At 37.5% G+C, this 27,673-nt stretch overlaps 1 long non-coding RNA gene across 1 annotated transcript in view; it reads right to left on the minus strand.

Annotated features, from left to right (window-relative positions):
• Positions 1-2,037: 2,037 nt before the first annotated feature.
• The window catches only part of LOC125963076 (uncharacterized), a 172,823-nt gene continuing 147,187 nt past the window's right edge, over positions 2,038-27,673 (minus strand). The window contains exons 4-5 of the long non-coding RNA XR_007474848.1: positions 6,287-6,532; positions 2,038-4,379 (exon numbers count right to left, since the gene is read on the minus strand). This is a non-coding gene — a long non-coding RNA (uncharacterized LOC125963076). The remainder of the gene's footprint in view (positions 4,380-6,286; positions 6,533-27,673) is intronic.

Raw genomic sequence — 27,673 nt, forward strand, 5'->3', positions numbered from 1 at the left:
TAGTTTCTGCTTTATAACAAAGTGAATCAGCTATACATATACATATATCCCCATATCCCCTCCCTCTTGCATCTCCTTCCCACCCTCCCTATCCCACCCCACTAGGTGGTCACAAAGCACCGAGCTGATCTCCCTGTGCTATGCGGCTGCTTCCCACTAGCTATCTATTTACATTTGGTAGTATATATAAGTCCATGCCACTCTCTCACTTCGTCCCAGCTTACTCTTCCCCCTCCCCGTGTCCTCAAGTCCATTCTCTACATTTGTGTCTTTATTCCTGTCCTGCCCCTAGGTTCTTCAGAACCATTTTTTTTTTAGATTCCATATATATGTGTTAGCACATGGTATTTGTTTTTCTCTTTCTGACTTACTTCACTCTGTAGGACAGACTCTAGGTCCATCCACCTCACTACAAATAACTCAATTTCGTTTCTTTTTATGGTTGAGTAATATTCCATTGTATATATGTGCCACATCTTCTTTATCCATTCATCTGCAGATGGACACTTAGGTTGCTTCCATGTCCTGGCCATTGTAAACAGAGCTGCAATGAACATTGTCTCACAATATTTTAAACTTACTATATTTGTTATGGTGATATGATCAGTGAACTTTGATGTTATTACTGCAAAGATTTAGACTCCTCAAAGGCTCAGATGATGGTTAACAATTTTTAGCAATAAAGTACTTTTAAAGTAAAGTATGTACATTTTTTAGACATAATGCTATTGCACACTTAATAAACTACATAGTGTAAACATAACTTTTATATGCACTGGGAAACCGAACAATTAGTGTGACTCTATTGTGATATTCACTTTATTGCAGTGGTCTGGAAGGCAGCTATGCTAAACACTATACCACCAGCGCGTCAATTGCAGCGGTCTGGAACCGAATCTGCCAATTCTCCAAGGTATGCCTGCATTTCCTCTCACATAAACATAAATTTTTAAATAAATAAGTAAATAAAATAAACATGTATGTATACAATCATACTAAAAAATGAAAGATTATCATTTTTTGAAAATTTAAACTTCAGCTTTTAACATTTGTAAACATATAAGAAAGCACTTTTTTTATATGGGCAAATATGTTTACATATAGGTGAGAATATGTAAATTAAAACTATTATTTGGTGACCAATTACTTTGCTCTTTTTGTCTCTATTCACTTTGATTTCTTTAAAAATTTTCCAAGGGGCTTCCCTGGTGGCACATTGGTTGAAAGTCCGCCTGCTGATGCAGGGTACACGGGTTCGTGCCCCGGTCCGGGAAGATCCCACATGCCGCAGAGCGGCTAGGCCCGTGAGCCATGGCCACTGAGCCTGCGCGTCCGGAGCCTGTGCTCCACAACAGGAGAGGCCACAACAGTGAGAGGCCCGCGTACCGCAAAAAAAAAAAAAAAAAAAAAAAAAATTTCCAGGTAACCTAAGATTATTAATTAACTACACCATTATAATATTTATAGAAAGACTTAAGTTGCAATTGCAAGATCCTTAATAAACTGTGAATTAATTAAATAATAATGCAATCACTGTTGATATTTAAAAAAATAACTTATCAAAAATTATAACACAATGAAATTTTATTCACACAGTGCAAGTAGAGTAGTTCCAGGGTTTATGTATTTTGAAACATTGGCTGGAAGTCACAAGAACAAAAAAAATCAGAAGGATATTAGTATAATTCAATTTAGTTGAGCATCTATGTTTATATGTTCCTAAAATTTTTCTGTCAGTAATGATCACTTTTCTGACCCATAAGATAAGTATAGGAAAGTCCCACTCAGACTATTTTGTAAGAAAATAAAATTAAACACTGTAGGGCTTCCCCGGTGGTGCAGTGGTTAAGAATCTGCCAGCCAATGCAGGGTACACGGGTTCGAGCCCTGGTCCAGGAAGATCCCACATGCCGCGGAGCAACTAAGCCCATGCTCCACAACTACTGAGCCTGCGCTCTAGAGCCCATGAGCCACAACTACTGAAGCCCACGCCTAGAGCCCACAAGCCACAGCTACTGCGACCACGTGCTACAACTACTGAAGCCCGTGCTCCTAGAGCCTGTGCCCCTCAATAAGAGAAGCCACCGCAATGAGAAGCCTGCGCGCCGCAATGAAGAGTAGCCCCCGCTCGCCGCAACTAGAGAAAGCCAGCACACAGCAATGAAGACCCAACGCAGCCAAAAATAAATAAACTAAATAAATTTTTTATAAAAACAGTCTTTAAAAAAAATTAAACATTGTATATACTTTTTATATCATATTCTACACTGTAATAAAATCAGAAAGAACATCTGATTTTACCTTTTTAAATTAATTTTTAAAAATGAAGACATTATTTTTTAGAGCAGTTTAAGGTTCACAGCAAATCTAAGAGAGAGGAAAAATACAGAGATTTCCCATATATCCTCTGTTCCCACACATGCGTAGCAGCCCCCATTATCAATATCTCCCAACAAAGTGGTACATTTGTTACAGCTGATGAACTTACACTGACACATCATAATCACCCAAAGTCCATAATTTACATTACAGTTCACTCATGATGCTGTATATTCTATAGGTTTGGACAAATGTAAAATGATATGTATCAATCATTACGGTAACATACAGAGTATTTTCATTGCCATAAAAATCTACTACGCTTCCTCTCTTCATTCCCCCAACTCCTGGCAACCACTGACCCTTTTACTCTCTTCATAGTTTTGCCTATTTCAGAATGTCATATAGTTGAAATCATACAGTACTTTGCATTTTAAATTTGACTTTTTTTACCTAGTAATATGCATTTAAGTGGCCGCCATGTCTTTTCATGGCTTCATAGCTCATTTCTTTTTAGTGCTGAATATTACATTGTCAGGATGCACTACAGTTTATACAATCACTTACTGAAGGACATCTTGGTGGCTTACACGTTTTGGCAAATATGAATGAAGCTGTTATAAAGATACATGTTCAGGTTTTTGTGTGGGCATAAGTTTTCAGCTCCTTTGGGTAAATACCAAGGAGAGTGATTGCTGGATCATATGGTAAAAATATGTTCAGTTTTGTAAGAAACCTCCAAGCTGTCTCCCAAAGTGGCTGTACCATTTTGCAGTGCCACCAGCAATGAATAAAAATTCCTGTTGTTCCACTGACACTTGGTGTTCTCAGTGTTCTGGATTTTGGCCGTTCCAGTAAGTTTGTTTTAATTTGCATTTCCCTGATGACTTACGATGTGGAGTATCTTTTCATATGCTTATTTTCCATCTGTACATCTTCTTTGGTGAGATGTCTGTTAAGATCTTTGACCCATTTTTAATCAGGTTTGTTTTCTTATTGTTGAGTTTTAAAGATTCTGTATGTATTTTTGGATAATAGCCCTTTATCACATGGGTCTTTTGCAAGTATTTTCTCCCAGTCTGTGACTTGTCTTCTCATTCTCTTAACATTGTCTTTCATGGAACAGAAATTTTTAATTTTAATGATGTCTAGCATATCAATTATTTCTTCCATGGATTGTGCCTTTGGTATTGTATCTAAAAAGTCATTACCATACCCAAGGTCATCTAGGGTTTCTCCTATGTTATCTTCTAGGAGCTTTATAGTTTTATGTTTTACATTTAAGTCTGTGACCCATTTTGAGTTAATTCTTGTGAATGGTATAAGGTTTGTGTCTAGTTTTATTTTTTTGGATGTGGATACCCAGTTGTTCTGGCACTCTTTGCAGGAACACTATCTTTATTGTATTGCCTTTGCTCCTTTGTCAAAGATCAATTGACTATATTTATGTGGGTCTATTTCTGAGTTCTTTATTCTGTTCCATTGATCTATTTGTCCATCATTTTGCCAGTGCCACACTGTCTTGATTCCTGTAGCTTTATAGTAAATCTTGAAGTCAGGTAGTGTCCAAATTTGTTCTCTTTCAATATTGTGTTGGCTATTCTAGGTCTTTTGTCTCTCCATGTAAACTTTAGAATTAGTTTATCGGTATCCGCAAAATAACTTGCTGGGATTTTGATTGAGACTGCATTGAATCTATACATTATGCTGGGAAGAAGTGACATCTTAAAAATATTGAGTCTTCCTATCCTTGAATGTGGATTATCTCTCCATTTATTTAGTTCTTCTTTGATTTCATTCACCAGAGTTTTGTAGTTTTCTTCATATAGATCTTGTACATATTTTGTTAGATTCATACCTAAGTATTTCATTTTTGGGGTGTCAATGTAAATGGTATTGTGTTTTTAATCTCAAATTCCACTGTTCATTGCTGGCATATAGGAAAGTGATTAACTTTTGTGTACTCACCTCGTCTCCTGCAACCTTGCTAAAATCTCTTATTAGTTCCAGGAGTTTTTTGGTCAATTCTTTGGGGTTTTCCACATAGACAATCATATCATCTACAAACAAAGACAGTTTTATTTGTTTCTTTCTAATCTGTATACATTTTATTTCCTTTTCTTGTCTATTGCATTAGCTAGAACTTCCAGTATGATTTTGAAAAAGAGCAGTGAGAGGAAATATCCTTGCCTTGCACCTGATCTTAGTGAGATACTTCAAGTTTCTCACCATTAAGTACTATGTTAGTTGCAGGGTTTTTTTGTAGGTGTTCTTTTCTTTTTAACATCTTTATTGGAGTATAATTGCTTTACAATGGTGTGTTAATTTCTGCTTTATAACAAAGTGAATCAGCTATACGTATACATATATCCCCATATCTCCACCCTCTTGCATCTCCCTCCCACTCTCCCTATCCCACCCCTCTAGGTGGTCACAAAGCACCGAGCTGATCTCCCTGTGCTATGCGGCTGCTTCCCACTAGCTATCTATTTTACATTTGGTAGTATATATAAGTCCATGCCACTCTCTCACTTTGTTACAGGTGTTCTTTATCAAGTTTAGAATGTTGTAAATATCTTTTAAAACAAATGTAATAATAGTTTAATTTGTATATGACTTACTACAAGAGTAAATTTATAATTCTCTAATATTTGTTTATTATGTAATATTAAAACTATTCTAATTTTGCTTAAAAGTCTTCATTTAGAACATTTTCTTGAAATTGGCCTGATACCAATGTTCATTCCATTGTTTCTTATCTTAGTAGCCTAAAGTTACCTAAAATTTAATTGCTCCCTTTTGAGCACACTTTTTTCTTTTTTATTTCTCCTTTTTTTGTGTATGAGTTCTTGAGACTATTCTAAATATGCATATTTAAATGTACATAAGCTAAGTCCCTAGACTAATTAAATATGTCCTCCATTAAATATGATAAATTTAACAATCTTGTTAATTTCCTTCCAGATTAAGCAATTTAGTTTCACAAAATTACATAACTAAGGAGGTGGATCCCTTGATGTTCCACCCAGATCCCCTCTCATTGAAGGACTTGCCCCAGCTTCTGGGAGTGATACAAGCATGAAGCCCACAGCTGTCAAAGATATCTCAGCTGTAGGGAGCCACAAAGTTACTCCCACTACCCTGATCCACGTGGAGATATAAATGTGCATCAATCTTGGCCCAACAGGGAACAACTCCTATTCTAACTTCTAAGTGCCCCATAGGGTTGCCCAAAGTATCAGTATTTGTAGGGACTGCATTACAGTTTGGACTTCTCCCTTGATCCCCCCTACCTCCCATAGGTGTTGATCCCTTCATAGCCATCCTGCCTGCTAAACTCTATCTCTGGGTCTACTTCCAGGAGAACCAACTTGCAACAGTAAGTAAAGTAAACAGTTTGCATTAGATAATATTATTTATATCTCCATAGGTAGTCCCATTTCTTAGTCTATTCCAGTCAATCCTCTCAGTCTTTATGCTCAGCACACAAAAACCCTGCCATTTTCTTTAACATCACAGAATAAGATAGTATATTTTCATGATATCAGCTGATCAGATTTTCTGTTCTTCATCTCAAGATGGATCTCTCTGTTTGAACTAAATGTTCTCATGTTGCATACAAATGACCAATTCCTTCAATCAATTAAGTTTAATTTTTCAAAGGTATTTAAAGCAAACAGCTCTATATCTAAAATCTCTCTGGTCACACACACAAAGAATTTCAAATGACCATTTACAGACAGAGATTAACATGTGAAAAATTGCTGGGCAAATTACACAATTTTAGCTAAAAGAAAAATGAAAACAAGACGCAAAGTTTTTGCCAACAAAACACAGAATAAATTCCTGAAACCAAAAGAAATAAATGCATACCTACCCAGCCCATCTTTGCTAGGGTCTTTGGTCATCCCTTAGTAATATAATTTAATACACTGACCGAAAGCCTGTGGAATTAAACCCAACTTACCTTTTCTCCAGTCCTATGACATCCTTCCAACATCAAATGACCTTTCCAGGCGCTTACAGGAGTGGCAGGGGTAGGGACATTCGACGTAATTGCCCAAACTACAGGGAAATCCAGTACTCTGGCTCCAAACTTCCTCTCCACGTTTTCAGTGTCATACTTGATGTGGTATAACTTGACTCAGAGCTGTTCTTGCTTCACTCTGGTAGGCTGTCATGAGTTGAGCTATCTTGGTAGGGCCTCCAAATTCTTAAGGAAAACATATATGACAAATTCATTACGTCAATGTTTTATTTTAAGTGTGATACAAGAGATTAGGCCTCTAAATTAGCCAAGTAAAAGATTTCACTTTTCATAGATATACAGGAAAAAAGACTGATTAGGAAATCATTGTTAGACCAGATACAAGATGAAAAAGAACGCTTGCTTAGAGATGTTTAGACTGCTGCCTGATAGATAGCTGGCTAGGTTAGTAAATAACATTATCAATTTTTAAAATTTCATTTAGGTCTATCAGAACAGTCTCTAAACATATTATCAGGAATAATCATTACTTCCCTGAAAGAGTTTGGGAATCACATCACACTCAGTTTGAGTCTTCTTTTTCCTTACTCATCTCTAATCCAAATTCTCCTATCCATCAAGATACAATTCAATACCTCCTTTGGAGATGAAAATGGCATTCCAGGGAGGAGATGGAGGATAAGAGTGGAGAGATGTGGTTGAGAAGGGTGGGTATACAAAGATGTAGAAGAAAGAGGAGGCATGGCAATGCAGAAGTCAGGATGGGATCTGCCTAAGTCAGGTGGGCATTGCTTACTAGGGACACATGGGAACATGATTCCAACAATAAGGAAAAAGTTACGCAGAGCCTACACATTTTCTCAAGTGGGAAAACTACTGTTCATTTCTTCCCCATTCATGTTCACTTGGTTATTGACTATGCAAGAGCACTTTATTCATGTACCTTCTAGGCCAGGGTAAGCCAGGGAACCTATGACCTGGTGCTTTCCTGGTCTCGTGTTTTTGTACCATAAAGGGGTAGCTATTTATGAGCTATTTACAGCTCTTTGATAGATTTGTGATTAAAGACTTTACCAAAATTCCACTGAAGTACACAGTAAGTTGACATATTTTATCCTTTGCAGTTCAGTAGGGTGCACTTTTTGCACAATCTCTTGCTCCAAAGGGAGAAGTGAATGACGGAGCACTTTTAAAGGCTCCAACTGATTATGGAAAAAAAACATTAATGACACTGGGAAAAATCCAGACTAATGAACCCACTACTAAATTTTGTCTATCTTCTAGCTCTAAATCTGTACTAATGAGATAATGATATGGTAATCACTAGTCAAGTGTGGCTACTTGAATTTAAATTTTAACTAGTTAAAATTTTTTAAAAATTGATTTCTCAGCCACACTAGCCACATTTCAAGTGCTTGGAAAACACACATGGTTAGTGTCTACCATATTGGACAGCACAGATTTATAGAATGGATATATCACTGCAGGAAGTTCTATTAGAAAGTGTTGCTATATGTGATGAGAAAGCATCTCAAAAAAATCCGGACTAACACGCCCACCACTAAATATCTTATGTCTATATATAGAAGGTGTGTATATATACATACATATATATATATATATATATATGTACACATACAAAGTCTCTACAACAGGATATTTTAATTAAAAACAAATGGTCGGAGTTTGGAGACACCTTCAAGATAGCGGAGGAGTAAGAAGTGGAGATCACCTTACTCCCCACAAATACATCAGAAATACACCTACATGTGGAACAACTCCTACAGAACACCTACTGAATGCTGGCAGAAGACCTCAGACCTCCCAAAAGGCAAGAAACCCCCCACGTACCTGGGTAGGGCAAAAGAAAAAAGAAACAACAGAGACAAAAGAATAGGGACAGGACCTGCACCAGTGGGAGGGAGCTGAGAAGGAGGAAAGATTTCCACACACTAGGAAGCCCCTTCGCGGGCGGAGACTGCGGGTGGCGGAAGGGGGAAGCTTCGGAGCTGCGGAGGAGAGCGCAGCAACAGGGTGCGGAGGGCAAAGCGGGAGAGAGTCCCGCACAGAGGATCGGTGCCGACTGGCACTCACCAGCCCGAGGCGCTTGTCTGCTCACCCGCCGGGGCGGGCGGGGCTGGGAGCTGAGGCTCGGGCTTCGGAGGTCGGATCGCAGGGAGAGAACTGGGGTTGGCGGCGTGAACACAGCCTGAAGGGGGCTAGCGCGCCACGGCTAGCTGGGAGGGAGTCCGGGAAAAAGTCTGGAGCTGCCGAAGAGGCAAGAGAACATTGTTTCGGGGTGTGTGAGGAGAGGGGATTCTGAGCACCGCCTAAATAAGCTCCAGAGACGGGCGCGAGCCGCGTCTATCAGCGCGGACCCCAGAGACGGGCATGAGATGCTTCCATGCCCTGGCTATTGTTTAAAAAAAATGGTTCTGAGGGTTGTCTTTTGGACTTGTTTATGGTTTCCTTTGCTGTGCAAAAGCTTTGCAGTTTCATTAGGTCCCATTTGTTTATTTTTGTTTTTATTTCCATTTCTCTAGGAGGTGGGTCAAAAAGGATCTTGCTGTGATTTATGTCATAGAGTGTTCTGCCTATGTTTTCCTCTAAGAGTTTGATAGTTTCTGGCCTTACATTTAGGTCTTTAATCCATTTTGAGCTTATTTTTGTGTATGGTGTTAGGGAGTGATCTCATCTCATACTTTTACATGTACCTGTCTAGTTTTGCGAGAAAATATTTGCAAATGAAGCAACTGACAAAGGATTAATCTCCAAAATTTACAAGCAGCTCATGCAGCTCAATAACAAAAAAACAAACAACCCAATCCAAAAATGGGCAGAAGACCTAAATAGACATTTCTCCAAAGAAGATATACAGACTGCCAACAAACACATGAAAGAATGTTCAACATCATTAATCATTAGAGAAATGCAAATCAAAACTACAATGAGATATCATCTCACACCAGTCAGAATGGCCATCATCAAAAAATCTAGAAACAATAAATGCTGGAGAGGGTGTGGAGAAAAGGGAACACTCTTGCACTGCTGGTGGGAATGTGAATTGGTTCAGCCACTATGGAGAACAGTATGGAGGTTCCTTAAAAAACTACAAATAGAACTACCATATGACCCAGCAATCCCACTACTGGGCATATACCCTGAGAAAACCATAATTCAAAAAGAGTCATGTACCAAAATGTTCATTGAAGCTCTATTTACAATAACCCGGAGATGGAAACAACCTAAGTGTCCATCATCGGATGAATGGATAAAGAAGATGTGGCACATATATACAATGGAATATTACTCAGCCATAAAAAGAAACGAAATTGAGCTATTTGTAATGAGGTGGATGGACCTAGAGTCTGTCATACAGAGTGAAGTCAGAAAGAGAAAGACAAATACCGTATGCTACTACATATATATGGAATTTAAGAAAAAAATATCATGAAGAACCTAGGGGTAAGACAGGAATAAAGACACAGACCTACTAGAGAATGGACTTGAGGATATGGGGAGGGGTAGGGTAAGCTGTGACAAAGTGAGAGAGTGGCATGGACATATATACACTACCAAACATAAAATAGCTAGCTAGTGGGAAGCAGTGCATAGCACAGGGAGATCAGCTCGGTGCTTTGTGACCACCTAGAGGGGTGGGATAGGGAGGGTGGGAGGGAGGGAGACGCAAGAGGGAAGAGATATGGGAACATATGTATATGTATAACTGATTCACTTTGTTATAAAGCAGAAACTAACACACCATTTTAAAGCAATCATACTCCAATAAAGATGTAAAAAAAAAAAAATGGTTCTGAAGAACCTAGGGGCAGGGCAGGAATAAAGACGCAGCCATAGAGAATGGACTTGAGGACACTGGGAGGGAGAAGGGTAAGCTGGGACAAAGTGAGAGAGTGGCATGGACATATATACACTACCAAACGTAAAATAGATAGCTAGTGGGAAGCAGCCACATAGCACAGGGAGATCAGCTCGGTGCTTTGTGACCACCTAGAGAGGCGGGATAGGGAGGGTGGGAGGGAGATGCAAGAGGGAGGAGATATGGGGATATATGTATATGTATAGCTGATTCACTTTGCTATAAAGTAGAAACTAACACACAGTTGTAAAGCAATTATACTCCAATAAAGATGTTAAAAAAGTTTTTTAAAAAAGCAAAAAAACCAAATGGTCCACTCCCAGATATGATAATCCACTGTTTTAATATATTGCCTTCAGCTCTCTCATATATTTATATGCCACTTTGTATTCTCCTGGTTTTACTTAGCATTATATCTAACGTCTTGTTTATGTTTCTACATAATCTTAATTATCATTTTAATGCCTACATAATATTCCATCCTTTTGATGTACCATAATTTATTAAACCATTTCTCTAATGTTAGACATTCTCTTGGTGCTTATTCCCTTTCTTTATTCTGATTACAGTTACAAGGCTTTTTTTCTGTGTGTAAATGTTTCTGTTCTTCTCTTATACTTCATAACTAACTCCTCTATTCACATATGCTTTATGAGAGAGATTCTATTTATAGCCTTTATAGTGCCAGGAATATAAAGCTGTCTCTGCCTAATTTAACCCTACAACACTCGAAACAAATAGGTTATGGAAGGCAGTAGATTTAATGGCTATTTAGAATGTGTGTCTTTGGCATATGACCTTGATTTAATTGTGCAATTTTCATTATGCTGTAGCTTTTATTCCCTTATATTCTATAATGTTTTTGGCTTTTATTCCCTTATATTCCATAATGTTTTTGGCCCCAGAGACAGTCTCTAGAACAGAAGTCATGTGAACCAGAAGAAACCGCTGTCAGACCCCATTTTAATTTCACCTGCAGGCTCAACCACCCCCCCTCCCCCGCCAACCAGAGTTTTATTCCTGACAGAGGTGGGATCTGATGACCCAGTAATATCTATTCTACGCCTATGCTCCTCTTCAATTTCTCTCCACTTATATCTAGAACCAAGATCCAGGATTCCACAGACATCTTTACGGCCTCTTATCCAGGCCTTGAGTTTGCCTTAAAACTCAACAAAGACTGGGGCCTCTACTGCTTCGTCAGTTTCTGTGCAATATTTGGTCTCCAGGACTAGGGTTTGCTTTACCTTTTAAGGTAAATTTTAAGAGGGGTGCAAAGTCTCAGCCTTGAGTCTAGGGTTCAAGAGTATAACAATCACACAGGGCCAGACAACTGAAAGGATGTACAACATTTCACACCTAAGGCTTTAATAAAGATAAGTATAGCAGGAGAAAGAAAGTATAGTCAGTCATTGAGGGGTTTGATATGTCCAGGAGCACCTCCTAGAGTTCTCTCAGTTACAGAAGATGTGCTTTGCATTCAAATTATGGACCACAAAGATATGTGCAAGGTATCTTGGTTTCAAGGAAGCCAAGATACTAGTTTACTGAGGGGTCTTTAACATACCACTGGTCACAACTAAAACCAGACTGTGTAAATGGCAAAACCAGGTACAAACCATCAACCTATAGATCCCTAACTGATGCAGACAAGCCAGTATAGGATGTCTCCAAGGGAATTTCGAACTTCAAGAAGCACATTATAAATCTTTAGCTAGTACATTTCATCCTTATCTTAACCAAGGGTCAGTACCAGACTTTCAGGCAACCCTGGAGACAAGCATAGAGCTATCCCAGTCCAGGTACAAGTTAACTCTATCCTCACCCAGAGACATGGGCTATATAGAGATCCTCAGCACTTCTTTCTCCATTGTTTAAAGCAACAAATACCCCTGTGTAACATAAAGTTTGGTGAGGAACACGTGTCAAGTCTCACAAAAGTTGCGTGGGCTTATTGCCTTTCTTAAGGTTGAAGGTATTCAACTTGGGAAATCCTTTGAACTTCAACTGATTAATTTATTGAATAGACATAAGAGGTCAGAATAAGAAAAAACATCTGGGAGTTATATTATCAGAGGGACTCTCATTTGCCATTGGAAAAGGGTTGCAGGGCATACTATCTCAGATGGGTAAGTTGTCATTCAGTTCACAATCTTATCCAACTCTGAAGGAGAAAAACTACATAGAAATCTTTTCAGCAATTTCTCTGTGGCTTCTTTTTCTCAAATGACCACAGAAAACTAAATGTGCTGAACCACACTTCCATAAAGGTATTTGGCTGGAAACCTACTGCTGTAGCTTTTGTGTTTTTTGGCACTGTATTAGTTTGCGAGGGCTGCTGGAAAAAAGTACCACAAATTGGGAGGCTTAAATAACAGAAATTCATTCTCTAACAGTTCTAGAAGCAAGTCTGAAATCAAAATTCTAGTGGGGTCAGTTCCTTCTGAGGGCTGTGAGGGAAGGATCTGTTCCAGGCCTCTCTCCTTGGCTTGTAGATGGCTGTCATCTCTCTGTGTCTTCACATTATCTTCCCTCTATGTGTGTCTGTCTCTGTGTCTAAATTTCTTCTTTTTATAAGGACACCAGTCATATTGGATTGGGGCCTACCCTAATGATATCTTTTTAAGTTTATCTCTGTAAAGACTCTATCTCCAAATAAGGTCGAGTTCTGAGGTACTGGGCGTTAGGTTTTCAATATACGAATTTTGGGGGAACACACTTCAGCACACAAGAGGCACATATCAAAAAGCAGGCTGCTTCTCAAAGCCTCTGCAGCATCCTTTTCTTTTTGTACTCCTCTTCTTCCTCTTGACATTAGTTGTTTTTAGGAAAGGTTGTGACTGATGTTGCCTTGTGTCATGAAGAAGTTATTTCCTGCTCGCCAAAATAACAAGACATGTATATAAGGAGGCAGACATAACAGAGAGCCTTCTGGACAGGAATCAACTGTGACATAATTAGAGACTCATGTCTGTTTTCAAAACAGTAACCAAGACAGCTTGGTTGCTATGAGTGACTATTCAATGCCAAAATGGCACATGAAGCCCTTTATCTCCTAAAATGAACAGGAAGGCTGCTTATCTGTGCTTTGAGGAGGGTAATTAAACAATGTTTTACTGCAATTGACTGAGAATTGTTCAATAACAATTGTTTACTAATTGCTTACTAACAATTTAGTAAAAATTGTTTTATAATTTATTGGTATAATTACCAATAATAACATAATAACAATAGTTACTCTTGCAAATATACAGTTTTATAACATATATATTGGAGTCCATAAAAATGTTGTAACTATCCTCTTTAATTGTACAACAAAAATATATTACAAAAAATTAAATTCCTTTCACAAAAAGATGTTCAAGAAGGGTAGAATAGTGATATTCACAATCATATTCACTTTCCACTTTATGATTTTAAACAGTATTTGTACCCAGGTGGTAGTGATATGCTATGGTCAGGGGACCTAGTTGGAAGCAAAGGCTATAGGCATTTTCTGTGAAGAAATCCTAGAGCTCAGTCTCTTGGCTCTATCATTTAATTAGAAATGTTCTCTTCCTTGGTTTATAAGCATAATTTCTTTAAAGTAGCCAAATGTAACAGCATTACCATTGGAAAATGTTTTAAATAAAATTTGTTAGTTGCAGCAACATGGATGTACCTAGAGATTGTCATACTGAGTGAAGTAAGTCAGACAGAGAAAGACAAATATCATATAATATCGCTCGTATGTGGAATCTAAAAAAATGGTACAAATGAATTTATCTACAAAACAGAAATAGAGCCACAGATGTAGAAAATAAACTTATGGTTACCGAAGGCAAAGTGGGGTGGTAAATTAGGAGACTGGGATTAACTACTAGATACAAAATAGATAACTAATAAGGACCTACTGTATAGCACAGGGAACTCTACTCAATACTCTGTAATGACCTATATGGGAATAGAATCTAAAAAAGAGTGGATAAATGTTTATGTATAACTGACTTATTTTTCTGTATAGCAGAAATGAACACAACACTGTAAATCAATACTCAAATAAAAATTAATTTAAAAAAATAAAAATAAAATGTATTAGTGTATGTCTAGAGTATGATTTGGTTACTTTCTTACATATCTTTAACTATTTCTCTTCCTTTACGAGTTCATGTGGGGAAAGTACAGATGGAATATTCTCCAAGATTGATGAGATCCCGGGTGCTAAAACAAACCTTAAAGCTTAAAAGATATGATATGATCTTAGCTCATAATGGAATTAAACTAGAAATCAATATGAAAAAGATAACAGGAAAATCTTTAAACACCTAAAAAATTTTTTTAAAAACCCTAATAATCCATGATCAAAGAGGAATTCTCCAAAAAATGAAACATATTTTTAACTGAATGGTAATAAGATATCAAAACTTGTGGGATGCATCCAGAGCAGAGCTTAGAGGGAATTTTATAGCAACAGTGTTTACATTAGAAATGGAGAAAAGTCTCAATAATATAAGTTGCTACCTCAGGAAACTAGGAAGAGGAGAGCAAAATAAACCCAAAGCAAGAAGAAGGCAAGAAATAATAAAGATAAGAGCAGAAGTCAAAGAAATAGAAACAGAACTAGCAAATGCCAATGGTTGTAGATAAAACAAGAACCAAAAATCCTACTCTCTCGAGCCTAAGGACTAGGAAAGAGGCAGTCTAGAAAGAGAGAAAACTTTTACTAGCTGTTCTACTACAGCCAAACATCACTAGAAAAAAAGCTGTGGCCTGACCTCTATCCATAGCAGCAGTGACTAAGAGGGAGCCTAGACATCAGACTGTAATGAGGCAACCCAACCCCCTGCAGGTGTGGTGTCAGAAAAGGTCAAGAACAGAATTGGGACTTTTATCCACACTAAGCAGTACAAGTGACCACAACCCCAAACCATGGAGTCAGTGGAAACCATGCAGCAAGCATGGGCTTCCTCCATCACCTGGTAGCAATGAGGCACCCCTCCTCCACTCCACTGAGGTGGTATCAGAGGAGGCCTACTGGATAGTTGGGGATTTACAACACTGCCCAATGGTAAGACGGCGGCCCACCCACCCCACGGTGTCAATGGAGATCATGTGGGGAGTAGTAACAAGGCACTCCTACCAATCCTAGCCAGGGAGATATCAGTGGAGGCCTAGTGAGAAGTTTGCCCAGCAGTAATGATGAGTTCTCTCCTCCTCAAGTATCAGCCAAGGCTAACTGGGAAAACCAGACTTCTACCTGCAACTGACAGTAATGAGGCAGTGTTCTCCCTTCCTCTCTGAAGTATCAGAGGAAGCTAGCTAAAACAAAAGGCTTATATAAGATCCAGATTCTCACATAATACACAAAATGTCTAGGTGACAATAGAAAAAAATCACTTATTCCAAGAACCAGTAAGATCTCAAACTGAATAAAAAAGACAACCAATAGATTTCAATGCAAAGATGACACAGATATTAAAATTCTCTGACCAAGATTTTAAAGCAGCCATCATGAAACTGCTTCAACAAGCAATTATAAACATACCTGAAACACACCTATGAATATACTTAAAATGAAAAAATAGAAAGCCTCAGCAAAAGAATTGCAAGTCTAAGTAGAGAAATAGAAAATATAAGGAAGAATCAATTAGAAATTTTAGAACTTAGAAATACAAAAACTCAGTACATGGGTTCAAGAGCAGAGTGTAAGGCAAGGGGAGAAGAATTACTGAACTTGAAGAGAGAACAACAGAAATTACACAATCTAAACAGCAGACAGAAAACAGACTTTAAAAAAAAGAACAGATTTTCAGAGACCTACTGGAAGATAAAATAAGATCTAACATTTATGCCATCGAAGTCCGAGAAAAAGAGGAGAAAAGGGTGGGGCTAAAAACCTATGAAATAACAGTAAAATAATAGCTGAAAACTTCCCAAATTTGGCAAAATTCATAAATCTATAGGTTCAAGAAGCTGCACGAACCACAAAGAAATTCATGTAAAGGCATATCATAGTCAAACTTCTGAAAACCGAAGACAGAAAAACAATCTTGAAATCAGTGATACAGAAACAACTTCCCTATATTGGGACAACAATTCAAATGACAGGATTTCTCATTAGAAAACATGGAGGCCAGAAGGAATTGATACAACATTTTTCCAGTGCTAAAAAGAACTGTAAACCCACAATCCTATATCCAGTAAAAAATTCCTTCGGGAACAAAGGAAATATAAAGACATTCTCAGATGAAGGGAAACTAAGGGAATTTGTCACCAGCAGACCTACCCTAAAGGAATGGTTGAAGGAAATTTTATTAAGAGAAACAAAATCATTAAAGAAAGAATCTTGGATTACCAAGAAAGAAGAAAAAACACAAGAAGAAAAAATATAGGTAAATACATTAACTTTACTTCTCCTCTTGAGTCTTCTAGACTACATTTGGTGATTGAAGGAAAAATTATAACAATGTCTGATATGGCTCTAGATGTCTGTGGAGGAAATATTTAAGGCAATCATATCATAAAAGGGAGACAAGGTTTCTACACTTCACTCAAACTGGTAAAATGTCAACATCAGAAGACTAAGTTATGCAGAGCAGCCACTAAAGATGCTGTGCAAAAAGATACACTCAAAATCACTATAGATAAATCAAAATGGAATTATAAAATAGGCTCAAGTAATCCACAAGAAGGTAGGAAAAAGAAAACAGGAACAAAACACAGAATAAACAGAAAAAAACACCCAGCAGATTTGAGCCCTAGCATCTCAATAATTACATTACATGTAGATGATCTACATATGCCAATTAAAGACAGAAATTTGTGGGGTAGATTAAAAAATATGACTATATGCTCTCTACAGGAAACTCTCCAAATATAATGATACAGACAGATTGTCATATCATGCTAACATAAATCAAAAGAAAGTGGAGTGGCTACATTAATTTCAGAAAAAAAGAACTTCAGAGTAAAGAAAATGACCAGAGACAAAAAGGGACACTATATAATTATCAAAAATTCAGTCCACCAAGAAGACAAAGTAAAATGTGCATGCACCGAACAACACAGCAGCAAAATACGTGAAGACAAAGGCTGAGAGAACTGAAAGGAGTAATAAGCACAGCCAAAAGATGAGAAGACATCACCATCCTTCTCTCAACAACTAATCGAACAATTAAACAGAAAATCAGCATGGGTATAAAATAACTCAAAGGCAGTGTCAACTAAGAGAATCTATTTGACATTGAACACTCCACCCAACAACAGCAGAATCCACATTCTTTTCAAGTGGCAATGGATAGCAAAACAAGACAGCCCCTTAAACAAATCTGAATAAATTTAAAGAATTGAAATCATACAGTGTGTCTCTGACCACAATGAAATCAAACTATAAATCAATATCAGAGAGATAACAGAAAAATTCCACACTAAAAACCATGCTCCTAAGTAATTTGCTGGTCAATGATAAACCTGAGTGGAAATTTTTAAAAACACATTGTACTGAATGGAAATGAAAATACAACGTATCAAAATTTGTGTGACATAGCAAAAACAGTGCTAAGAGGGAAATTTATAGCACTGAACATGTACATCAGAAAAGAGGAAAAATCTAAGATTCCCACTTCAAGAATCTAAAAAACAAAGAGAAAAATAAATTCAAAATGAGCAGAAGGGGGCTTCACTGGTGGCGCAGTGGCTGAGAGTCTGCCTGCCGATGCAGGGGACATGGGTTCATGCCCCGGTCCAGGAAGATCCCACATGCCGCGGACTGGCTGGGCCCGTGAGCCATGGCCGCTGAGCCTGCGCGTCCGGAGCCTGTGCTCCGCAACAGGAGAGGCCACAACAGTGAGAGGCCCGTGTACCACAAAAAAAAAAAAAAAAAAAAAAAAAGAGCAGAAGGAAGGAAAGGACGATAAAAAACAAAAAGCAATGAAACTGAAAACAGAATAACAATAGAGAAAAATTAATAAAATACAAAGCTAGTCCTTTGAAAAGATCAATAAAATTGAAAAAAACTCTACCAAGACTTGACAAAGGAAAAACGAGAAAAGACACAAATAACTAAATCAGGAATGAAAGGCTGCATATCATTACACACCCTGCAGACATCAAAATGATAAGGAAATACTTGAAACAACTCCATACCCATAAATTTGACAAACATGTACAGGATCTGTATGCTGACAGTTACAAAATGTTGATGAAGCTAATCAAAGAAGACCTAAATATGTGGACATACCATATTTATGAATTAGAAGGCTCAGCACAGTAAAGATGTCAATTATTTCTTAATTTATATACGGGGCTAAGACAATTTCTATCAGAATCCAAGCAAGTTTTTTTTTTAATAGAAATAGGCTTATTCTAAAATTCATAGGGAAAGGCACAGGTCCCAGAATAGTTAAAATAATCTTGATAAAGAAGAATAAAGTGGGAGAACTCACTTTACCCAATATTAAGGCTTACTTATATAGCGCCAGTAATCAAGACAGTATGGTATTGGTAGCGAGACACATTGATCAATGGATTAGAGTAGAGAACACAGATATAGCTTCTACACAAGTACAATCAACCAAGTATTTTTTTCTTTTTGGCCGTGTAGTGTGGCATGTGGGATTCTAGTTCCCCAACCAAGGATCGGGCCCACGCCCCCTGCATTGGAAACACAGACTCTTAACTACTGGACTGCCAGGGAAGCCCCACAATCAATCTATTTTTGACAAAGGTGCAAATGCAGTTCAATAGAGGAAGGATAACCTTTTCCACACACGTGGGAGCAGTTTGCCCTCCATAAGCAAAAAATGAATCTTGCCCTAACTTCACACCTCATGCAATGATTAACCTAAAATGGATAATGGACTTAAATGTAAAACTATAAAACTTTTAGAGAAAAAAAAGGAGAAAGTCTTTGGTATCTAGTACTACACAAAGAATTTTTTAGACCTGATACCAAAGCATGATCCATAAAAGGAAAAATTAATAAACTAAAAACTTTTGCCCTGTGAAAGCCATATGAAGAGGATGAAAATACAATCCACGGACTGGGAGAAAATATTTGCAAACCACATGTCTGATCTGACAAAGGACTATTATGTAGAATATAAAGAACTACCCAAACTCAACAGTAAGAACACAAACAATCCAATTAGAAAATGGACAAAAGGCTTGAAGACACATTTCACTAAAGAGGTTTATACAGATGGCAAAAAAGCACATGAAAAGATGTTCAACATCGTTAGCCAGGGAAATGTAAATTAATACCAAAATGAGATATCACTATACACCTACCAGAATAACAACAAAAACAACAAAATGATATAGTACAAAATGCTTGTGAGGATGTGGAGATACTGGATTACCTGAATTGCTGGTGGAAATGCCAAATGCTACAGGCACTCTGGGAAACAGTTGACAGTTTCTTATACAACTGAACATGCAACTACCACATGACCCAGAAATTGTACTCTTTAGCATTTATCCCCAAATTATGAAAATATGGCCACACAAAAACCTGTACATGAATAGCACTTTTACTTGTGACAATCAGAGACTGGAATCATCCCAGATATCCTTCAGTGAGTGAATGGTTAAACAAACTGTGGTATATACATACTCAGCAATAAAAAAGAATGAACCATTGATACACAAAACAACTCAAATGAACATCTGGGAGATTACACTGAGCATAAGACAGCAATCCCAAAAGGTTATATACTGTATGATTCAATTTCTATAACATTTTGAAATGCTAAAATTTTAGAAGTGTAGGACATATTAGTGGTTGCCAGGGGTTGGGACTGAGGAAGGGGGTCACAAGAGGGAGGTGGGTGGAGTTATAAAAGGGCAATATGAGGGATCCTTGTGGTGACAGAACTGTTCAGTATCTCGACTGTGATGATGGATACACAAGCCTATACAGGTGATAAGATTGTATAGAATTTAATACATACACATACAAATTAGGATAAGTAAAACTGGACAAATCTAAATAAGATTGGTGGATTGTATCAATGTCAATATCCTGGTTGTGATATTATATTACACTTTTGTAAATTGTTACCATTAGTAGAAATTGGGTAAAGGGTACAAAGGATCTCTCCACATAATTTTTTTACAACTACATGTGAATATACAATTATCTCAATGAATTTTTTTAAGTTGCGAAGTACCAGAACATACACTTCACCAAAGATCATATAAGGATGGCAAATAAGCACATGAAAAGATGTTTAACATCTTTATCCATTAGGTAAATGCAAATTAAAACCATGAGGAGACACTACTAGATACCTATTACAATGGCTAAAAAAAAATACTGATAATATCAACTGCTGGCAAAGGTGCGGAGCAACTGGAATGCTCATACATTGCAAGTGGGAATACAAAATGGCACAGCCACTCCGGAAAATGGTTTGGCAGTTTCTTATAAAGTTAAGCATACACTTAATTATATGATCCAGCTATCTTACTCCTTGATATTTACCCAAGAGAAATGAAAACTTATGTTCATACAAAAACCAGTATATGAATGTATTTGGCAGCTCTATTTGTAATTGCCGCAAAACAGAAACAACACACGTGTTCTTCAAATGGTGAATGGATAAACAAATAGTGGCATATCTATGCAATGGAATACTACTCAGCAATGAAAAGCAACGAGCTACTGAAACATGGAACGACATCAATGAATCCCAAAGGCATTATGCTAAGTGAATAAAGCAAGTCTGTAAAAGTTACATACTGCCTGATTCCAATTATAAGACATTCTGGAAAGACAAAGTAGACCAGTGGATGCCAGAAGCTGGGAGGGGAAGGAGAGTGAGACTATAAAGGGATAGCATGAGGTCATTTTCGGGGGGGGGGGGCGATGTGTTCTGATTGTGGTGGTGGATACATGAATCTATGAGAAATGCCTACCAAAAGAAGGGGCAGTAAAAAGAAATGGACATGGAATATTTGATAATCAATAGCCTTTTCCAGCAATTTGCACTCAGTCCTTTAGATGACTAAGAGTAGTGACTGAGAGACTTGAAGACTTAGTGACAAGTTACCTACACACTGTGTCTTGATCTCAAATCTCTATTCTGCCTGTCCAGGCCATTTGAGAACAGGGACTAGAGATGAGGTTTCAGTTGCCTTTTCAAGATTCTTGTTCCTTTCTTCACACATGACATAGAAAGAAAATTATATGATACTCCTTTTATATAGTGCAAGCTCCATTTTTCATGACTTTTTCTTCTTATCTGAAAATTGTATGTTTCCACGGAAGGCTTTTTAGTTTCCCACTCACATAAACAGTTTGCCTTCTTTGAATGGAATTTTATGCCCCTTGAATTTTACAGAATGCTTGTAACTAGGAAAGACTTAGAAAAATCTTATTGTTACAAGTAGTGGCTTAAAGTCATATTTTAAGGTAGTCAAAATATTTTTTTTAAATAGCTCTTTTTCCTAAAGAGTTTGAATCCATAAACAAAACGAGATTTTTTTTTGGCCTACAATTTAGATTAATTTCATTAAAACACCAGCGTGGTTGTTTCCTCCCTATTTTTAAACCGTTTGATTGTTATAGGTTTGATGTTATATGTTCATTTTGAAATAAATTTGCACAGCAGGAATTGCCAAGGATTTAGGAGTATTACCAGGTTCATTCAATTTGTTGAAAACGACATCAGAATTGAAGGATTCTCTTTCACTTTGGTCTTCTACCCACTTCCAAATTGAAATAGGAGTGTCTTTGGAATAGTTTGCCCCCTCATAATTTAGAAGCCCTGTTCTGTGTGTACCTGCCACTCACTGGACCCTAAGGAACACTTTACTGAGTTAAAGAAGTTGAGTGGTCACTGTCATTTTCAGTTAAAAGCGCCATTTTGCCTCATCACATCACTGCCAAGTGTCATCACTGCTTTTAAAACCCCAAGTACTCAATAAAGCCTTCATGGATTAATTGCATGAGTAAACAAGTTTTCCCATTATCATGTCCAAACATAAAATGTACATAAAATGACTTTTCATTCACTAATTCCCATATGAATTCAGTAACTATTTCTACATAATGGAAACACCTGAACATTATGCTTATTCATTCAGATAAATGTTTATTATTCAATTATCAGTGTATGCCATAAAGAGATCCCACCTATCATAGTGATGCACTGAAGGAAATTAACCACTTTCCAGAAGAAGTTATGATCTGCCTCTGTCTGCCAAGCTTGGCTCCATTCATAAATCAATACTTAATAAATGCTTTCAATGGCTGATGATAAAAATGACTTTGTATAACTGAAAAGGCAATAGGTTTTATCCACCTTTTATGGCTGTGACAAGAGATACAGAGAAAATAAGAAATTCCATCTCTAATAATACACTGAACCATTATCAGATCTGAATATAATGATAATATCCAAATTTGCAGTCTTTAAGACATTTAAGATTCTGATAGAATAAAGCATCTTCATATGCTTCAATTATCCCAACACCACAGTAGTTTCAGGACAGTAGTTGGTTTTAGGGAAAGGGCGGCACCAGGAAATGATAAGGGTCTTTGAAATAAGGTTTGCATGATTTCTGAATGTAATCTTTCCTTCCCAGAAAGAAATATAAACAGCTATGAGAAACCAATTGCAATAGATCTTGATCAAACTTGGCATTTACTTCAAAACAGATATTCTGTCCATAAACACCAACACCTACATCGTGTATTGAATGGAGCATAAAGCATTTTAATGAAAGACATTTTTGAAACAATAAGCAAGTGAGGGGATGAAAACAAATCAGACATAATTAAAACCTTGTGGCCACATGTGAACTGAAGTATCTCTAACCCTTGGAGATAAGTTCTTCATTTGGAAGCAAGTGTCAGGCTTTGCATACTAGAGATTTGCAGAACAAGGGGCAGACAGTTTTCATAATTTTATCACATTTACAACAAAACATTTGCAGATGTTGGCTGTTATCTTTTCATTTGATTTTTCTCTGAACCTCCCTTACTTCAGTAAACACAGATTTTATAATAACAGTGTATTTTTTCTTAGCTGTCTCTCAAGCTTAGCAGAAGGGCCATGTACCCATACATTACTCATTGTGCTTCAAAATCTCATAACCCAGGAAAGCAAATTTCTCTTTATTCTCCAGAACTAATTGCAGGCTTAGAGCACAGAAAATCCTCTGGGCCGCTACCATTTCTGAAAAGACAACTAAGGCAGTGATCACCTGGTAGGCATGTTTAAACAAATCACTTTGCTTTGCTTTTTGTTTTTGCAAGATTATCACATCTACAAGAAGGAAGATTGATTGAAGGAAATGATGGAGACAGGTTCTTTATTCATTCAATGAAAGGGTCTCCAAAGGGTTTAATCTTTAACTTGGATTTGAGAAATGTTAAGAGGGAAAACACATATTTCACAGTCAGGTTATAACAGTGATTACCAGAAATGTGATTTTTGTGTGTTTTCTACAAAGCCAAATATTGATTCATAAGCTTTTAAAAAAAATCTTAAAAATTTTCTCAACCCTTAGAACGCTCATAGCTTCTGCCTAAGAGCTTGACATAGTTATTTTATCTTATTCTAATTTATTTCAAGTAAGAAGGTAGAAATTGACACATGCCCTAAATATGATTTGTCTTGCTTTGGTCTCCTTTCAAAGCAGACTCTGAGGTGAGGATGTGTGTGCAAATACTTTATTTGGGAGGTGAGCACAAGAAGCAGAAGTGAGGAAGTGACAAAAGAAAAGAAGAAAGCTATAGATGGACCTAGAGATTGTCCTACTGAGTGAAGTAAGTCAAACAGAGAGAGACAAATATCAGATATCGCTTACATGTGGAATCTAAAAAAACGGTACAAATAAACTTATCTACAAAACAGAAATAGAGTCAGAGATGTAGAAAACAAACTTACGGTTACCAGAGGGGCGGCATGGGGAAGAGGGATAAATTGGGAGATTGGGATTGACATATACACACTACTATATATAAAATAGATAACTAATAAGGACCTACTGTATAGCACGGAGAACTCTACTCAGTACTCTGTGATGACCTATATGGGAATAGAATCTAAAAAAGAGTGGATATGTGTATAACTGATTCACTTTGCTGTACAGCAGAAATTAACACAACATTGTAAATCAACTATACTCCAATAAAAATTAATTAAAAATAATAAATAAAGAAGAAAGCTAATAAAGTATGTGTTCCCAAGCAGGTTAACACTGTGGGCAACCAGAACTTAACCTTGCCAGGGAACCTCTGATAAACCATATGGGATAGACGTCCCAAGAACTGGGGGAGGGGAGGGGAGGGGCTGGGGCATTTATTCCCAGATCCCATCCCTCATTGGTTGAGTTCTTCTCAGGTGGCATGAACTCCCCCATACCTCCATGTTGTGACTGTGTATGGCAGACCAGGCTTCCATGCTGGAGAAAATCCTCAGCCAGGAAAGAAGAGAGACACAGATGCTTAAGTTGGGAAGCTAACAGGTGCTGAAAACTGTTTATTTGCAGCTCCTGGTGAACTGAGGTAGGCCAAAGAAATCTGGGACAGGGTATGAATAGTGTCTGCTCCCTGCTTAGTTCTCTATCTGGAAGGTGCTTAGTAGAACTTACTAACAAAGAGAGGGAGTAACATAAATATGTATTTCAATCATTCAACCTGACCTATAAAGAAGCTGACTATTGATAAATGAGCCCTGGTCTTATTACAAAGCATGAATGTTTAAAGAGGTTGCTGGCGGATACTTGACCAGCGTTCTGTCTTTACCAGTGAAGTTCCTTTTTGATCAGGATTTGTGCTTAGCACTATTCCAGGTTGACTGTGCAGCTCTGACTGTCCTTCCAACGGCCTTCCTTTCCCTGATGACCAATGATACTATTTCGTGAGAGGAAGGTACTAACTGGAGGAACTTTGGTCCTTGTAAGATTGCTTCTTCAGGTTGGAACTTTTCCGCTATTGCATTTAATATAGGTGAGATCTTGGGAAATTGTCACATCCATTGCTCAATACTCCTACTCAGAAACACATATGAAAAGGTTATTCATACCTACAAAGGTTTTTTTTTTCCCCTGACACCAAATATGTGGGGATTTTATAACACCAGTTCTCTGATTCTCTGATACCAACTAGTTATCCAACAATTCAATCTAATTCTGATACTAATTGCCCAGAGTTAGCACAGACCCCCACAAGTTAAGTGCTCAGTCCCACAAGATGGCCCCCACTTCAGATGCCACTTGCAGGTCCCAGGTTGCCACCCATACTTCTGACTATATTCTGTTTATAAATTTGATAGCCGAGTTCAGGTTCAATAATTTGTCAGAGTAACTCACAGAACTCAAGAAAGTGCTTTATTTTCTATTACCAGTTTATAATAAAGGCTATAACTCAGAACAGTCAAATGGAACAGGTGTATAGGGCAAGGTATGGGGAGAGGAAGGATGCAAAGCTTCTATGCCAAGCCACCTTCCCAGCACATCAGTATCTTCACCAACCTGGAAACTCCCCAGACCCTGTCATTTAGGGGGTTTTATGGTGGTTTCATGACATAGGCATAATTGACTAAATCATTGGCCATTGGTGATGAACTCAATGTCTTGGCCCTCTCCCTTACCCAGAGGTGGGAGGCGAGGGGCCTGAAAGTTCTAACCCTCTAATCATGGCTTGGTCTTTCCGGTGACCAGCCCCCTGAAGCTATCTAGGGGTCCCCAGCCATCTCATTAGCATACACAAGACACTCTTATCACTCAGGAGATTCCAAGGGTTTTAGGACCTTTGTGCCAGGAAATGGGACAAGAATCAAATATTGATTTTGTATTATACCACAAAACCTTAATACCAGGAAAAATGTTGTTGCCCCAGAGTCACTGGAATTTCCCCTGCTTGTGGACAAGGCAACCTATGAAACTGAGGATGTTGCCATTTTTACTTTGGCCATTAAGAACCTTGGAGACAAATGTGTAGATCATATGGTCACCTTATTTGTATTTTAAATCTCCATCTTCTCCATAAATTTAATTTTTAAAAAATTCACTAGCCAAACACAAATATAATCTTATGATAATAGATTTATACAATGTGAGTTGTAGAGAATTAAATGTGACTATTCCCTTTACTTTGCCCCTAACATTCAACATAGTCTTTCCCACCTAAAAGTAATCAAACTTAACATTTGGATGTATGTCTCTCTAGTCCTTTTTCTATGGGTCTATATAGAATGATATGCAGATATTCACATATATATTTATGAATGTGAATACGATCATGCTATTAACGTTCACCAATACGTATGTACATATAGGTGCATGTATTTCTGTATCTTGAATTTGTACACCTAAAGAATTATTAGATACTATTCTATACAGAATGCTCTCAATCTTTTCATTTTTACATAGTATACCAAACTAAGAATATTTCATTTTTTAATTAACCATCTCTCTAATGATGGGTATTTAGGTTGTTTCTAATTATTTACTAATACAAATGATTTTGTAATTCTGCATGAAGCAGGCATGAAGTTGAACATCTGAAGTGGTTATTTGACATGATTGCCCAGAACTTTCTGAGCACCTTTGAAATGTCTAGAGAATTTGAGTCTCATCTCTGTACATTAGAACCCAGGTACCTCGCCTCCACTGGTTCCTTTCAGCTAGGGTATAATCACGTAACTCAGACATGCCCATGTTAAAGTTTGATTGGAATGAGCAGCTTCCATGTCTAATCCACAATCCAAGGGAGGGTCATAGCAGAAGCATGTGAATTGTAAAGGGAGATAGCAGCAGAACATTGAGTTCTTGGTGCAGAAGTTACTTTGGTGCTGACAGCAGTAGCTACCCCAATCAAGTCTAGTAGAGAGTAGCTGTTCAAGCAGCAGCCTCCAGGGTTTGGTAGCAGCAGAAACAGCAGTCTCAGGGTTTAAAAAATTCCCCTATCTCATGGGAAGTCCCTGGAAGTCCAGTGGTTAAGACTCAGTGCTTTCACTCCCGGGGCCCGGGCTCGATCCCTGGTCAGGAAACTGAGATCCCTCAAGCTGCGTGGTACGGCCAAAAAAAAAAGTTTCTCTATCTCAATGTTTATTTCCTCTTTGTCACTTTTTATTTTGTATATTTGGGATTTTTCCTTTTTCTTTTTTTAGTTAGCATTTTTAGCAATAAAGTATTTTTTAATTAAAGTATGTACATTGTTTTTTTAGTCATGATGCTATTGCACATTAATAGACTATATCTCAATGGTGAAAAACTGAAAGCATTTCCTCTAAAATCAGGAACAAGACAAGGATGTCCACTCTCACCACAAGTACTCAACATAGTTTTGAAAGTTTTAGCCACAGCAATCAGAGAAGAAAAAGAAATAAAAGGAAGCCAAATCAGAAAAGAAGTTAAGCTGTCACTGTTTGCAGATGACATGATACTATACATAGAGAATCCTAAAGATGCCACCAGAATACTACTTGAGCTAATCAATGAACTTGGTAAAGTTACAGGATACAAAATTAATGCACAGAAATCTCTTGCACTCC

Source organism: Orcinus orca, chromosome X (assembly GCF_937001465.1).
Source record: "Orcinus orca chromosome X, mOrcOrc1.1, whole genome shotgun sequence".
Taxonomy (NCBI): Eukaryota; Metazoa; Chordata; class Mammalia; order Artiodactyla; family Delphinidae; genus Orcinus; species Orcinus orca.